The sequence below is a fragment of the Mus musculus genome, chromosome 13, assembly GCF_000001635.26.
Source record: "Mus musculus strain C57BL/6J chromosome 13, GRCm38.p6 C57BL/6J".
NCBI lineage: Eukaryota > Metazoa > Chordata > Mammalia > Rodentia > Muridae > Mus > Mus musculus.
In genome coordinates this window covers 119,807,930-119,816,337 of record NC_000079.6, presented here as the reverse complement: position 1 = coordinate 119,816,337, position 8,408 = coordinate 119,807,930, and the positions used below count along the sequence as shown (strand labels likewise).

Here is an 8,408-nt window from a genome sequence, read left to right as displayed (position 1 = left end):
CCGTTCCCCTCCCTTCTCCCTTTCCCTTCCTCCTCCCTCTCCCTCCCCCTTGAGTTATAATTTAACCAGCTCACAGCACCATTATCAGCAACAAAAAAAGAAAGTCACTATCCAGACTCCCTTTTAAAGATTTATTTTATTTTCAGTTATGTGCATGTGTGTGTGTCTGGAAGGGGGCACTGGATGCCCTGGAGTTACAGGTAGGTGTGAGCCACCTGACATGGGTGCTGGGAACCAAACCTGTGTACTCTGAAAAAGCAGCAAGCAGTCTTCACCACTGAACCATCTCTCCAGCCCACTATCCTGACTCTTAGCAGTGGAGACTCCTTTGGGTTTCCATGTTGCATACTGTGTGTCCTTTGTGTGTTTTCTTGTCTCCCTTCATTCTCATTGCAATGTATTCACTCATGTTACATGAAATTTCAAGTCTGTTCTTTCTCCTTTCTTCATATTTATTGCACGCTCTGACTACACCATAACCTGTCAGTTGTAATGTTAGTGGACATAACTTCCAGTTCAGAGCTATTGTGAATAGTGCTATTTTGGATACTATGGCAGGTGTCTTTACATGAACACAAACACATACACTTCTTTAGGTTATACAAATGGAAGTAGAGCTATTGCGTCATTTAGTCTATATGTTCAACTCGAGTAGCTACTAACATATCTACAAACCGCCATACCAACTGAGGTTTGAATATGCTTGACCAATGGAAGTGGTGCTATTAGGAGGTGTGGCTTTGTTGGAATAGGGGTGGCCTTGATGGAGGAAGTGTGTCACTGTGTAAGCTTTAAGTTCTTCTCCTGTGCTCAAGCTCCACCCAGTGTGGAACAGAGAGCCTCCTCCTGTCTTCCTGTAGAAGAGGATTCCCTCCTGGCTGCCTTCAAATCAAGATGTAGAGCACTCAGCTCCTTCTAGAGCACCATGCCAGCCTGGATACTGCCATGCTTCCCACTGTGATGATTATGGACAGAACCTGTAAGCCAGCCCCAATTAAATGTTGTCCTTATAAGAGCTGCCTTGGTCAGAGTGTCTCTTCACAGCAATAAAACCCAAATGAAGACACCAACTGATACGCTTCCAGCATTGTATGAAGTTATGGGCTGATCCATATATTTGTCAATATTTGCATTTTATGTTCTCTATAGTTTAGATATGTTGGTGGCTTTGTACGCATTATGCTTTAAATCTGTAATTCTGCAATGACAAATGAAGCTGAGTACCTTTTAGTGACAATACTGCTTACTAGAGCTGGAGATCTGGCACATCCATTAAGGGCATTGGCTGCTCTTCTAGAAACCTGAGGTTCCTAGTTCCCACATGGCAGCTCACAGCCATCCATCTCTAGCTCCAGCTCCAGGAGATCCCATGCCCTCTTTTGGCCTCTGCGGGCACTGAATATATACAGTGCACAGACATACATGCAAGCAACCCTCCCACCCCACCCACACCCACATGTAAAATAATAAAATTTTAAAAATTTAAAGCATTAAAAATCTTATTGATCAAGTCCTATTTTTATCCCTTCAGTTATCCTTATTTTTCAGGTCTTCACTCTGTTGACAGAGGCACAACAGAGAACTTCACCTGGCATCTTGGCTGGTCCTGGTTGTTCCCACTGATTCATGCTGGTTTGGTGGAGGCCTGGCTGTTTCTGCTGGTTGCTGCTGCTGCTGTTGATTTGTGTTTGATATCCTGACACTGCTGAACTAGACTGCTGGTATCCTGACAACGGAGATTGGAATTGCCCCCAAAACTACTTCCAAACAGGTCCACATCCCCTTGTCCTATTTACTGTCCTTTCTCCCCTACCTTTGGATGGTAGGCAAGAAGGGGTGGGGATGGGTTGAAGCATTTGAAAACTCTTATTAAAATAGGTTTTAGAAAAATCTAAGCCTACAATTGAACATGCATATCTTGCAGGCAGGACACCAGGCAGGATCCAAGGGTTCTGTAGATGGGTTGCTGTTTATTTTTCTCCTTTTGGTAGCATACCTTCCTGTACCAAAGACACCAGATTATAGAAGGCACCAGCTCAACTTTTCCACATTCAATGATTTGTGTAGGTGTTGTCTTCGGTAATGGGCCACCTATACTCTTGGCAACAACAGCCTGGGTTGTTTGGCAGTTCCCAAGAGACTCTTTTGACCAACAGCTCAAATAGATGTAACCAAAAACCAGTACTGGAAGCTTCTTTTGGTGTCAAGGTAGTCAACTGGGACTCTGTCACCCCTGTCATTTGTCAATTTCATTTAGATTGATTTCATATATGTATATATTTTAGGAAGCCTCTACCATAGTACATTTCTATAGTAGTACTCAAATGGGCCTTAGTTTTAGCTGTCTCTCCTTCTGTTCCCTCCCTCATCCCTTTCTTCCCTCCCCCCACCCATTTGATCCTCCCCCTCTCTCCCCACCATCCTCCCATAACCATCTGTTCTATTTCCCTTTCCTACAAATATCTACCTGCCATTCCTAGTCCCTTACTCTATACCTAACTTCTGTGATTCCATGTTGTTTGGTTATCCTTGACTTAACAGCTAATATCCACATGTAAGTGAATACATACCATACTGGTCTTTCTGGGTCTGGGTTACCTCACTCAGGATGATTATTTTTTCTAGTTCCAGTCATTTATTCTGTCAGATATCAAAATAGCTACACCAGTTTGCTTCTTTAGTTCACTTGCTTGGACTATCTTTGTCCATTCTCTTACCTTGTGGTGATGTCTATTCTTGATGGTAAGGACCAGTTTTTAAATCCATCCAGTGTCTTTTTATGGGGAATTGATACCATTTATGTTTACAGTTATCAATGAACAGTGTTTGTTGATTCCTGTTATTTTGTTGTTGCTGCTGTAGTTGTTTCTCCTCTTTTGATTTGTTGGTCTGACATTATTTACTCCTCGTGCTTTCTTAAGTGTGGTTAACCTCTTCAGGTTAGAATTTTCCTTCTAGTGCCTTCTGTAGGGTTGGATTTATAGATAGATAATGCTTTAAAAAAATGGAATGCTACTCAAAGTTGGGTTTCGTTCTCTCCCAGGGGCAATGCAAATCTTCTCTGTACCTTTTCAATGATAATATATCTGCAGCTGAAAGAAGCATGTTTTGTTTTGTTTTGTTTTGTTTTTATGTATGCTAAGCCTTTTGTGGTATTCCATTCTTTTACCAATTTTGTGGAATTTTCAGACATTCAGTTTTGGAGGTCCTAGCTTATACCCACAGGTTCTGAAAAACTTACGAATATCCAACATGAGTTGAGTATAATGCGGAAGGATCTGCCTTATCCATCCACAGACATGCTGGCATCCAGGTTTGAGTGGCGCCTGCAGTGTTTCTGCCAAGAGAAGTGGGCTTGCTATAATGGCAGGTGGGGCCAGAGCCCTGGGCACCTCAAGGCTGGGAAGATCCTGAATCCTAGGTAGTAAATAGGGAGGGGGACTGAATCGGGGAGACACCATTCTCCCTTTGATAAGTGAGATTTTCAAGAGGGCTTGTTTCTGAGATTTGCTGTCTGCTCTGGTGGACTCCCGTCTTGAGCAAGCTGGGCTGGGTGTCTGTCTTCAGTTCTAAAAAAAAGAGATTCCCATGGTACAGGTGGACACTCGCTCTGAAGCAGCTTCTCCAAGCCAGAGCATCACAACCTAGTGATAACAGCAGGATGCTGAGATGTCTGAGACCAGGTGCTTCGTAGAGCACCGCTGGTTTGCCACCTCCAATAACACTCAGGAGAAGCCATCGTCCAAGATCTCAGCTCAAAACCAGAAGAGGCCAGGAGCCCCACTCGTACCCATTCACACATGGACCTTCAGCTCCAGGGCTTCAGCCCCCCTGGAACCAGAAGAGCAGCTGACCCACGGACAAGACAGTGCCTTCTGTGTTCAGTGGCAAGCTAGCCACTCTGAAACCAAGTGGTTGCAAACACCACAAAATCAGTAAAGAAGCAGAATGCGATTAACTCAGTACCTGAAACGGAAGCAAAAATTGGGGGAGGCAAATATGCCGAGAAGAAAACAAACCCAAGTGAAACTCACTATATAAAACGAAAACAAATAATCTCAAAGAAAGGGGGAGTGGAGGTAGTGCAGTGCCCAGGAAACGCTGGGTCTAAGGTTGCTGTCACTAAAATGCTGCGGGCTAAGTAAGGCTCAGCTCCCAACCTCCTTGGAAGGAGATGCCAGATACCGCTGGCGATTGCTTCGAGAGGCGACACCTGTCAAACCGCGGTATTGCCACCTAAGGAAGATTTGCCACCTAAGAAGCTTTGGGCTGGATGAGCGGAATGACAAACTGCTGGTCTTGAGGAAAGCATGGTGTTACAGAGGAGTGTATTGACCTGTTATGAAATAAAGTTGTGTTAGAATGAGGTTCCTCTTTCTATCAGGATGCTCAAGGTAGGTGTCCCATGAGTGCATCAGGGTCAAACATTTTGCTATGCTTTTAATACACGGATTAGCTAAGTATTCCAACTTCAACACTAATAAACATTTGGAAGGACTTGCCTAACCCGAGGTCAGTTTTCTTCTATCCTAGCACTATGCTTTGCCCATACCAGTAAATCCCTCTATCACCAAGCTTTATCTCTAGTTCTAATAAAATTCCTAGATAATTAAAAGCTAATTGTCCCTTGAGTGGGTGGTGGTGATGACTCACGCCTTTAATCCCAGCATTTTCGAGGCAGGCAGATCTCTGAGTTTGAGGTCAGTCTGGTCTACAAAGCAAGTCCAGGACAACTAGGGCTCTGTCACCCAGAGAAACCCTGAGGGGGGTGGGGGGGGGAACTATCCAACACAAAATAAAATCCCAAGTTGCTCAAGGGTTAGCAGCCACAGTGGCTGGGGTCTTCAATTCATCTATGGGGTCTTTGCTATGAAATGACATTCTACTGAGGAGAAATAATATGTATATTCCACGACTCATCAGTCAAAACTCATTTAAGGAAGCAAGTTCACCAAAGGAACGTGGAGGAAAAAGCTGGGTATCACTGTTACTGGGATCAGGGTTGGCCATCAGTAAGACTTGCTACATCAGGTGGTAGCTGACCCAGAACAGGCAAAGGGCATCGCTGTCAATCACCAACATTGGCTTTCTCAGGCTCCAGTGGTCTTTCCCTGGAGCACAGAGACCTGGGAAAGGAAAGCTTTGTGGACGATGTTGGACTCGGTGGGCACACACCTGAGACTTAATTGACTCCCCACTCCCTGCCAGATGCCTGGCCTGGAATGCATACCATCCTCCTCACATTAAAGGAATGTGTCCTATGGTCATGTAGGCCCAAAATAGAGTTCTCCATGCTAATGAGGTATCTAGAGGCTCGGAGGGCTTAGCCAGTAAGCTTCCCTTCCCAGATGTTCCTCCCTGCAAAAGGTATTTAATCTCAAGCCTACCCTGAGAAATGGGAATGGTATGTTATGCATCCATCTTTCACCATGAACAACAATAAACAGTTTAGAACCATGGACTGTCTAATTCATCAGGATCCGCCACGGGGAGCCATGGAGAAGGCCTTCGACTACAGAGCCGCAGCTTAATTCTCTTGTAGAAAGCCTCTCTGCGCTCCCAGCCACAAATGCCACCTAGCCTGCCTCTGCCAAGCTAAGGACAATTCCTCCAGCTGGGAAAAGTCAGAGTCCCCCTTTCCTTTGGCCCCTGACTAGATGCTGTCCCCAGCCTGGGGCCCCCAACTCCGTTCTCTGCTCTTCGCAGATTCCCAGCAACTCCTGGATGTCAAAGTCTGAGAACCCCACAGCCCCGACCTCGTCGCAGGCCCGGGGACCCCTGAACCAATTCCAGTTTTCCCACATCTCAGACTTCGATTTCCCACCCTGGAGCAGGGCCTCTGGCGCTTCCCTACAGCCCCGGGGCAGAAGCGGCATAAGTGCAGGCAATCTCCCTGCATTTAACCTCCCCAAGAAGCTATGTCCTGTGGTGGGGCAGATGTGGACCCACAGATGGATTCTGGGTAGGCTTGCTGGAGGGGTCCAGCTTTTCTGGAAAGTTCCGTGTCTCCTTCCTCGTTGCAGAAGTGGGAGCCCAGCTGTTCTCTTTCCCACATCAGTGTGCTTGGCTTTCTGGGATTGTGCTTCGGACAGGCCCAGCTCAGAAGACCACAGGACTCAACAGGCAGCTGCATGGAAAAGTTCCAGGGGTCCCCAGAGAGCTGTCGCAGCTTTGGATAGAAAGCGAATAGCAAAGCACCAGAATGTTCTGGATGTAGGTTGGGGGCGGGGGGGGGGGGGCTCTGGTGCCTGTTCTGCAGAATCCCAGGCCTCCCTCACACAGATCTGGCGGCACTGCTCCGTGAGCGGTCAAAAGCCTGCAGCACTGGCCTTCTTACACTCCTCCTGAGTAGACGGTCCTAGGCCCACTGAGGCCCACTACACGATGATGGGAAAACTGGGAGGAGATAATTACACCACAGGAGCCTACTCTCCTGTGACTTTCAATTTAGGCTCATCTCAGGATGAAGTTATCCAAAGCCAAGAAGACCTGAAGACAAATTGGATTAGCAGCTGGGTTGAGTATCCAAAGTAGAAGTGAGCAAGCCTGGAAGAAGAAAGTTTAGTTGTCAGGCGGGGGGTGGGGGTGGGGGAATCTTCCTGTTTTTCAGAAACTATTAGCACAGACACTGAATCCCTAGGCGCCAAGCACAGAGTATCCAGGTAAGGCCTGATATAAAAGGACCTGGTGCCTGAACGAGGATTTGCCAGTGTTAGAGTCTAGTTATCCATCCCCTTGCTCCTTCCCAGGGCTCAGAACTGAACCCAGCGCAGTGTGGTAAGCATTCTACCTTTGAGCTTTATCCTAACACACACTTTTTTTTTTGAGGGGGGTGGTTATACAGGGTCTCCTTAAGTGGCCCAGGATAGTCTTGAATTGTTTGTACCAGGCAGGCCTTTAACTTGTGACCCTCCTGCCACTTCAATCTCCTAAGAAACTGGGCTTTACAGCCCTCTACCACCAAGACTGAGGCCACCTTAGTAGAATCTCACTATCTATGTATCTTGCTTTCAGGTGCCAAACCCCTCAATTCAAAGGACTCCAGCAAGAAGCCAGCCCTGCATCATTCAGAGCACACACCTGTAATCCCAGCACTCAGAGGATATGGATCTCTGTGAGTCTGGAGCCAGCCAGGTCTATACAGTGAAACCTTCACTCAAATCTTCAGATGAGCATAATCTGGAGTAACCTCGGAAACCAGGAAGTGAAACAGTCCCAAAGGGTAGGGAGTTGGAGTTGCTACAGAGGGTAATAACAGGATGGGGGAGGGGAAGCTAGAAGGGGGAAATTGGGGAGGGAGAGGGAGGTCAAGACATAAAGAGAGAGGAGCAAGAGGGGCAAATCACACTAAGAGTGTTTGAGAAAGCCACAACCTCATACAACACGTGTGTGTGTGTGTGTGTGTGTGTGTGTGTGTGTGTTTTAGATGATATTAAATCACCTGGGCTGACAACTCCCCTGAAAACTACAGACCAACTAATAAAACTCCAACAGCAGGCATGACAAGCCCCCTTTCTAACTGGTCAGGGTTGTCCAAGGGACTCACAAGCAGGCTGTTGCCCATGGCTACCTCCCAGAAGTTGAGGGTAAGTCCTGATTGCTGGGGTCGGCATGCACTGGTTCTGACTGAGCCCCCTCTCTGAAGACTAGCTTTCCTGAACCTAAAAAAAAGCATCCAGTGTAGAACTGTAGAGCATATGGGCCACAACAGCCAGCATGGCAAAGATATCCCTAAAGGTGTGACAGTGGCATTCATATCCTGGCAGTAACCAATGGATGTCTGATTAGGCTTAAGACCTACCAGGTACTGGGACCCAAGACAACTACCTGGGATTAGGGGGCTATGGATCTCAGAGGAAAAATTACTATCTTCACTCTACTAAAACAGCATGATTCTTAACTGCATTCCAAATATCTATCCTTAAAGCCACAGATAAGTATAGCTCCTGTACTGGCCGGTTTTGTGTGTCAACTTGGACAACCAAGGTCCAATTCCCTGTACCCACATGGCAGCTCACCACTGTCTGTTACAGCTCCAGGAGTTCCACACCGTCACACAGACACAGGCAAAACACCAATGTACATAAAATGAAAATAACTTTTTAAAGTGCAAAGAACAACTAAATGTGGAGAGCCCAGCTTCAATAGATACATCCACAACATAAACTCCTGTACCTAAGGCTCGGGTAATTTTGAGGAAGCAGGAATGGAGAGCTTGTAACAGCTAGAGGACCAGAAAATCTGCCATGAAATTGTATCTCCTAGAAACTACAGTGAAGCTTCACCCACGATACCTCTACAATGCAGCTGCCTAGTGAGACCTGATCAAGGATTGTTGTGCCAGGAAGTGTTCATGAACCCCAAGAGACCACCAATGAGCTGATTCCTAAGTAGTCACATTAGGGTCT

The 8,408-nt window shown here is 46.5% G+C and overlaps 1 non-coding gene across 1 annotated transcript; it reads right to left on the bottom strand.

Moving 5' to 3' along the window:
* Positions 1-2,998: 2,998 nt before the first annotated feature.
* Gm23308 lies at positions 2,999-3,102 on the bottom strand. The gene has a single exon (XR_003950785.1). It is a non-coding gene; the product is annotated as a U6 spliceosomal RNA (small nuclear RNA).
* Positions 3,103-8,408: the final 5,306 nt, after the last annotated feature.